Source organism: Micropterus dolomieu, unplaced genomic scaffold (assembly GCF_021292245.1).
Source record: "Micropterus dolomieu isolate WLL.071019.BEF.003 ecotype Adirondacks unplaced genomic scaffold, ASM2129224v1 contig_14883, whole genome shotgun sequence".
Taxonomy (NCBI): Eukaryota; Metazoa; Chordata; class Actinopteri; order Centrarchiformes; family Centrarchidae; genus Micropterus; species Micropterus dolomieu.
The window spans coordinates 1-7,050 of NW_025743869.1; the positions used below are offsets into that span (position 1 = coordinate 1).

Here is a 7,050-nt window from a genome sequence, read left to right on the forward strand (position 1 = left end):
CATGTAAGGGGACCTGCAATGTATCTAGATAGAAATGGCTCATTCTAAGGTAAAAAAACATACTGGTTCATTATGTAAGGTCTTTATACACCACTGAAAACATAGGTATGGATATTATAGTGCATTTCTGTCAGTAGACCCTCAGAATTATTACCTTTATTATTAAAGGTTCAGTCTGTAATATTTAGAACAAGAAAATCAGGGACACATCAGACACTGAAAGCAGTGTGGCACACCATATGATGCTTCTGTAGATTAATACTCAAATGGCACAAAATTTTGCGGCATAATGAGTCTGATCTGGAAACTCCCATGTGTTTATGGTCATTATGTGATTACAAGTCTGTTTTCTGTTGCAAACGTTTCTTTCTTCCACATGGAGGCATGACAGAAAAAGTTTGAGAGCCACTAATTTGCATCAAGACGTTCTGACCGTGCATCTATTATGCCCCACATCTAAAACATCCGGTCGCTTGATTTATTCCACAAGGCTAACAGAATAAGGAGAACTCTTACTTTGTGTTGAATTGTTCAAGAGGAATCTCTCTGGACTGGTCACGCTTCAGGGACAGACAGCTGGACACCGGAGACTCGGCTCTGCCCTCCTCGTCACTCGTCTTTCACAAACACTCATCTCTGCCTAGCTGTGGTGCACAGTTGGGGTAAAGAGGGTTACTACCAACTAAAGTGACTGCTCACATCCCTAAAACTAGTTTTATGCCTAGAAGGAGGAGTAATTCACTAACACTATGATAAAAAAAGAGCTTGTATTGTTTGCATTCACCCACAACAGGGTTTTTTTCCCAAAAGGGGGCATGGCAGAAAATGTTAGGGAGAAACTAATATCTGCACACTCTAATATCAAGATGTTCTGACAGAGCACGGTCGGGAAACTCTTACTTTATGTCAAATTGTCCAGGTTCATAGCTGAAGACAAGAGGAATCTCTCTGGACTGGTCACACTTCATGGACAGACAGCTGGATACCGGAGACTCTGCTCTGCCCTCCTCGTCCTTCCCACAAACACTCATCTTTCATCCAGCAGCACAGTCAGTGACACAAGCTGGTATATATGTTGATACTGGTAGGCCTAACAAACAGATATCTTTCTAGTCAGTATTTTCATGACCTTTTATTTGAAAATAAATAATAAATGAATAGCATACAGATAGCCTAAAGATCGGAGTGTAAGATGTTTATTCCCATTATTATTATCATTGGCTTGTTAGTTTAAATATGGTGTTTTTGTACATTCAACAACAAATGAATGCCGCTGAAACATGAGATTTGTGACACTGTATATGCTAAAACCTTACACCCGCACTAATGGAGCTCAGGATTGAACTGGAGGCCGGCTGCTTTACTGCTGCTTTACAAACTGTTTTGAACTGGACTGTGTGCCAGACCTTTTGGATGTGTAGAGGAACTCAAAATATTAATTGATCCTGTGTCGGGAGACTTAAACATGAAGTTATGCTGCTGTGCCTCCTCGTGCGTAAAAGCGCACAGCGTCTCTCTTAATGGGGAGACCCTTCACCCTATTTCACCCGCCCCGAAATTCGTCCAAAATTCTGCCCGCAAGCAGTGGTGCACGCACAAGGTTTTCATGTGCTTCATGTGTTTCCCCAAGAGTGGACACTGAGCTTGGAACAATTTTTCAAGTTGAAATGAGGGTAGCGATGGGCAGCTGCGGCCGCATGGCCTTCATTTAAGTTGATCGTGCTATCAATGGTTTTTATTCAAATGATTTTATACATACATGTAATTACGGAGGTCCGGACCTCGGTGACCTCATACGACCATGCTTGTAACCACTCTGTGCTGAAGGAAAGTGTGTAAGTGCGTGCCAACAGTCGTGTCATAAGCGCATTTCAGTGCAGCACCCCTAAGCGAAAATATCTTCATGCGCGCCTGCAAGCTCACGACAGACAGTTGAACTTTAACCTTTTCAGCCAATGTGGTAATGACAGTTACTTTATAGGATACTTTTCTAAATGGATTTTAGCTGTCGTTTTTTATGCGCATTTTGAAATAGACTTTCTCTTTAGAAAAGGTTGATGGAAACGGCAGCTTTCCCAAACAAAAGTTTTTAAGCTCGCTTGAGGTGTTTTTTGCCTTTGTCGAAAAAGAGTAAATGCGCTAAATGGGAGGTATAAACACTTTTGCCGAATAAGTTCTGAATTCACGTCTGATCAGCTGTCTCCGTCTTGCCGGATATTCCCATTACGCGCGGAGACGTGGTTGGTGTCAGCGTGCCCGCTTGAAACGCATTCCTGAAGATCTCCCTCAATTTTTCTCACATCCATGGTCCTCAGGTCTATGCAGCTGGTTTTGTTTCTGGTATGGAACGCATATGTCTTGTTTATTACAGCCATGTGTAACGTCAACTACTGACGTAACTACGCTTGTCATAGCCTGGTTTATTCGCTCCAAACCGGCTGATATAAACGCACCTAATTTGCAGTTATGTCTTCTATTTTTGCGACATTTCAAAAGTCAGCTTGAAATTCGCATGACATCGGATGGAAACCCAGGTCAAAAAGAAGGAACTGAAAATATACTAGAAATTCACATAGTATGCTTATAGTACATTCATACTCCTAACATGCTTACTACAAGTATATTAAAGATATATTCTCCTGAGCTTTAACATACTTCTCAAAAGTATACTTTCAATAGATAGAATATATAGAATAAATATATACTTAATTAAACTTTTAATAAATATGCTTAAATAAAAGTATATTTTTCATTTTAGTCTATTTATTAAAAAACATGCAACTTTGACAGCAACGTATGGCAGTCCAAGCACTTACTCAACTGTAGTGAAGGTACTCCGTCACAAGTATACAGTACAGATGGTGAAACCAAACTGAAACAGAAAAATGGCACAATCCTTATCTTTGGAGTGGAGGGTCGGTTATCTTTGAGTAGGACTCGTTGCATTTTCTGTGACTGACAGACACTATGGGATTTGGAAACTGCTTTATCACACAGCATCTGTGGAAGGGAAAAGGAAATATTTTGTCTATATCAAAGCAATATTACCTCTAATTAATTAATAACCATTGTCTGATTTTTTATATTGTTTAAAGTTGCTGAAACACAATGTGACATCATGTCTAACTGTTCTTATAATGCAAACCGTTCAGGTTCAGGTGAAATGGTTTTCCACAGGGGACCCCTCCCAGTTAATGCTCAGTTCTTCCATTACAACATGATCAAAAACATTACATAAACACTACTGTACATTCAGCCAAGGAGCTGTAGATGATAAAATGTTATTAAACAGGTACAACAAATAACACAAACATTCAGATTTGCTTAACAACTGTTCTGTCTACATGCCATTTCACATTAACACAGCAGTCAATTTGTGAAGTACAAAAGTAGCCAATAACTTAATGTATAACAATATTTTAAATATTTTTTCACAAGAATATTTGTTTATTTAGTCTGACCCCGTTGACATGTAGTGAGAGTAAAAACAGTGATGGTGTGCAGGAGCCATACATCCCAGGTCAAAAAGAAGTGCTCTTAAAGGCTTTGAAAATATACTAGAAATTCACATAGTATGCTTATAGTACATTCATACTCCTAACATGCTTACTACAAGTAGATTAAAGATATATTCTCCTGAGCTTTAACATACTTCTCAAAAGTATACTTTAAATAAATTGGTAATAAATATATACTTAATTAAACTTTTCATAAATATGCTTAAATAAAAGTATATTTTTACAACATTTTAGTCTATTTATTAAAAATATATTTATTTAACTCTTAGTAAATACTATTTAGGTGTACTTTGTGGAAGTACATTGTTAAACAATTACACTTTTAGTGGGTTAAAAATATCCATCCATCCATCGTCAACTGCTTATCCTGCTTACAGGGTCGCGGGGGGCTGGAGCCAATCCCAGCTGACATCGGGCGAAAGGCGCCCTGGACAGGTCGCCAGTCCATCGCAGGGAGGGTTAAAAATATATTTATGCCAAACATGCTTCGTTGTGTAGGCTACTGCAAAATATTGTAATTATTTATGTAATTGCCACGTTTCAGCCTGATTTCCAGAAGTATGATTTTTAAAACATATTTTTTTAACATTAAAATGTATTTTTCAAAAGCATATTATTTTTTTTTTCATTTCTTTTCTTTCTTTTAATTTTTTTTAATCAATTAAATAGCTAGTTGAGATCAGAGACCTCTTTCATAAGGGTAACCTGGCCAAGAAGGAAGCAGCACATGTTGTCAACTTAACAAACAACAACATATAGAAATAAGCATACTTTAAATCATATTGTAAATATACTTGTTTCTGTGTGTAAACGGTAAACAGGTGTACACAGGGGCAAAGTGTGTCCTCCCGCCCAGCCTACTAGCGCAGTGCATTTAGTTGGACCAATCAGAATCAAGGTTTTCAAATCGACGACCCAATCACACTGCGTGAAAGTCCGCTTCACGAAAGTTAACATGTGTACGGTCGTTGAGAGGGAAGCTGTTTTTGGCCAGAAATCATTTTGTTTATCAGGTTTCCTTTGTTTTACTTTACCAACTCGGACTTGGAAGGTGGACACCACAGACTTAATAAGAAAACAACACAGAAGAGAAGAATATCCGGTCAGCTCCCTACAGAAGTTAACGTTAAATGTGAAAAGAGCTAAAGAGGCGTGCCTGGCAAGTACAAGCAGGAGAGGACAGACGCAGAGACTGCCAGCAAAAATCGTCTTTCTTGGTAAGTTTATTATTGTTAGCAAGACAACACAATTGTGTAAGTTAACAAGAGCTGAGCTCACTCTGGGTTTGAAAATATTTTCCTTAGTGGATAGCTCTGGTGTGCATTAGCTAATGCTAGCACGTGGATTAATATATTTGTTAGCTAACGTTAGTTAGCATTTTAATAGCTTCATAATGGAGACAGCAACCATAGGCTGCCTTAAACAGTGTTGGGAGTAACGTGTTACAAAGGTAACGCAATCAACGTTACAGTAATGTATTGCTTTTTGCTGAAAGGCAGTTTTTAATGTTGCTAAAATTTCGGTAATATACAGTCTCAGTAATCCTGTTGCTGGAATTTGATGCATGAGATTTTAACAAGGCAGGCCTGTGCATGTGTGTATGAGCCCTCAATTCTGCTTTTGCACTGTTAAAATGACCAGTGAGGTCTTTATCAGAGTAAGAAATGCAACAAATATGTTGCTGTCTGTGTGCTAAAGAATAGATTCACATTTTTATAGTCTACCTTAATACTCACATATCCATGTTTACAGGAAGTTATTGGTCACTGTAATCATTATTATTCCTGCCCATATAGTCTGTAATGACATCACCACAGTTGTCATTTTTGTATAAATTCATTCTAAAGTTTAGCTGAAGCTATTATGAATCATCAGCTAAGTATCTGCGTTAGACTATTCAAAAGTGGATATCTTCTAAAGGTACACTGTTTTTTAGAGATGTCTCATCACTGCAACCATGGGTGGGTAATCATTACAGTGACCAATAACTATAACAGCAATGTTGAAGTGTACACGGGTATGTGAGAATTGTTTTAAGATGCACTTGAAATAATGTTTTTGTGTACTGCAATGCCTGACCACACGATATGTAAAACACTGCTCAACTTTATGTCCAATTGTATGGTCATAGATCCTGGATTCAACTTTTAAAAGTTGAACCTACCCTTTGCCAACTTTAACCAACTTAATGCTAAACCCAGAGTTGGAATTTCCTGCCTTAGCTCAAGAAAATGAAATAAAGAATAATAATAAAGATTTGCTATAAGAATAGAATTACAGTGTTTATGATACACAAATGAAGAACTAAACTAGGTGCAAGTACTGGCCTAACTGAATATATATATATTTCATTTGCAACTGCATTTCTTTTCTTTTAGAGCTTCCTGGGATTGTTGCCTCACTCAGATGGCTTAAGGTGCTTTCAGACCAAAAGCGAAGCGAGCATTCAGGCGGTGAGTTGGGGAAGAGGAGCAGGGAACAGCGCTGCAACATTTGGACAAATAAACACCCATAGTCGGTCGGATTCAGCTCTGACAACTACGCCGATTACTCGCGGGAGGAGCTCGGAGTTAACTGCTTTTATTAAATTAGCTTTTTACTTTAATTTTTGGGATTTCGACATTCATTTACCTTCACTGGAGCTTCTCAGCAGCTAGCTTCCGTGCACAGTCCGGTTCCAGTGTTGTTGTTTGCGTCGTTAACTCTGTCGGACTACAACTTCATATTTATATAAAAACCAGACAAAACTGGACATTGCTGGAAGAAAAGAAAGCGAGGAGGTTGAACTAGCTGGTGAGTTCAGAAAACATGTGTCTGTAACTTTATTCCAGCTATCGTTGTACTTTACTGTGACCAAGTTAGCATAGCATAGCCCTGATCGAACCAAACTCCATTCAGAAAAGAAACATTTTATAAGTTGTTGTCCTGCTGTCTTGCTGACAGACCTGAGAAAGCATGAATTAATATGTTTAACAAATCTGCATCATGTTGTAGTTATTTCGGCATCAGTTTGACCCGTTTATTGCTATTTAATCACAGCAAAATGTTTACTTTGGGTTCATAAAGTTGTAGTAAAGGCGAGTTGTGTTTATTCACGTTATCGCATAAAAATCGCCTTCTCGCGTTGTGTGTGAACACTTGCAGTGAATGTACTCACGTGAGGAAAGCGTTGCGAGGCGAAAATTCGCGGTTGGTCTGAATGCACCATTAGAGGCCACGAAAACCTCAAAGGACCAGCTGGACCCTCACAAGCTCAATGTGCTCATAGGTATGTCTGGCTCCTTCACACCATCACTGTTTTTCCTCGTCAACAGAGTCAGACTAAATAAACAAATATTCTTGTGAAAAAATTATTTTATTTAAAATATTGTTATACATTAAGTTATTGGCTACTTTTGTACTTCACAAATTGACTGCTGTGTTAATGTGAAATAACAGAACAGTTGTTAAGCAAATCTGAATGTTTGTGTTATTTGTTGTACCTGTTTAATAACATTTTATCATCTACAGCTCCTTGGCTGAATGTACAGTA

The 7,050-nt window shown here is 38.2% G+C and overlaps 1 long non-coding RNA gene across 1 annotated transcript; it reads left to right on the plus strand.

Moving 5' to 3' along the window:
* The first annotated feature begins 4,453 nt into the window (after nt 1-4,453).
* LOC123967036 lies at nt 4,454-6,817 on the plus strand. Its single transcript, XR_006824170.1, has 3 exons — nt 4,454-4,735; nt 5,897-6,311; nt 6,663-6,817. It is a non-coding gene; the product is annotated as an uncharacterized LOC123967036 (long non-coding RNA).
* Nucleotides 6,818-7,050: the final 233 nt, after the last annotated feature.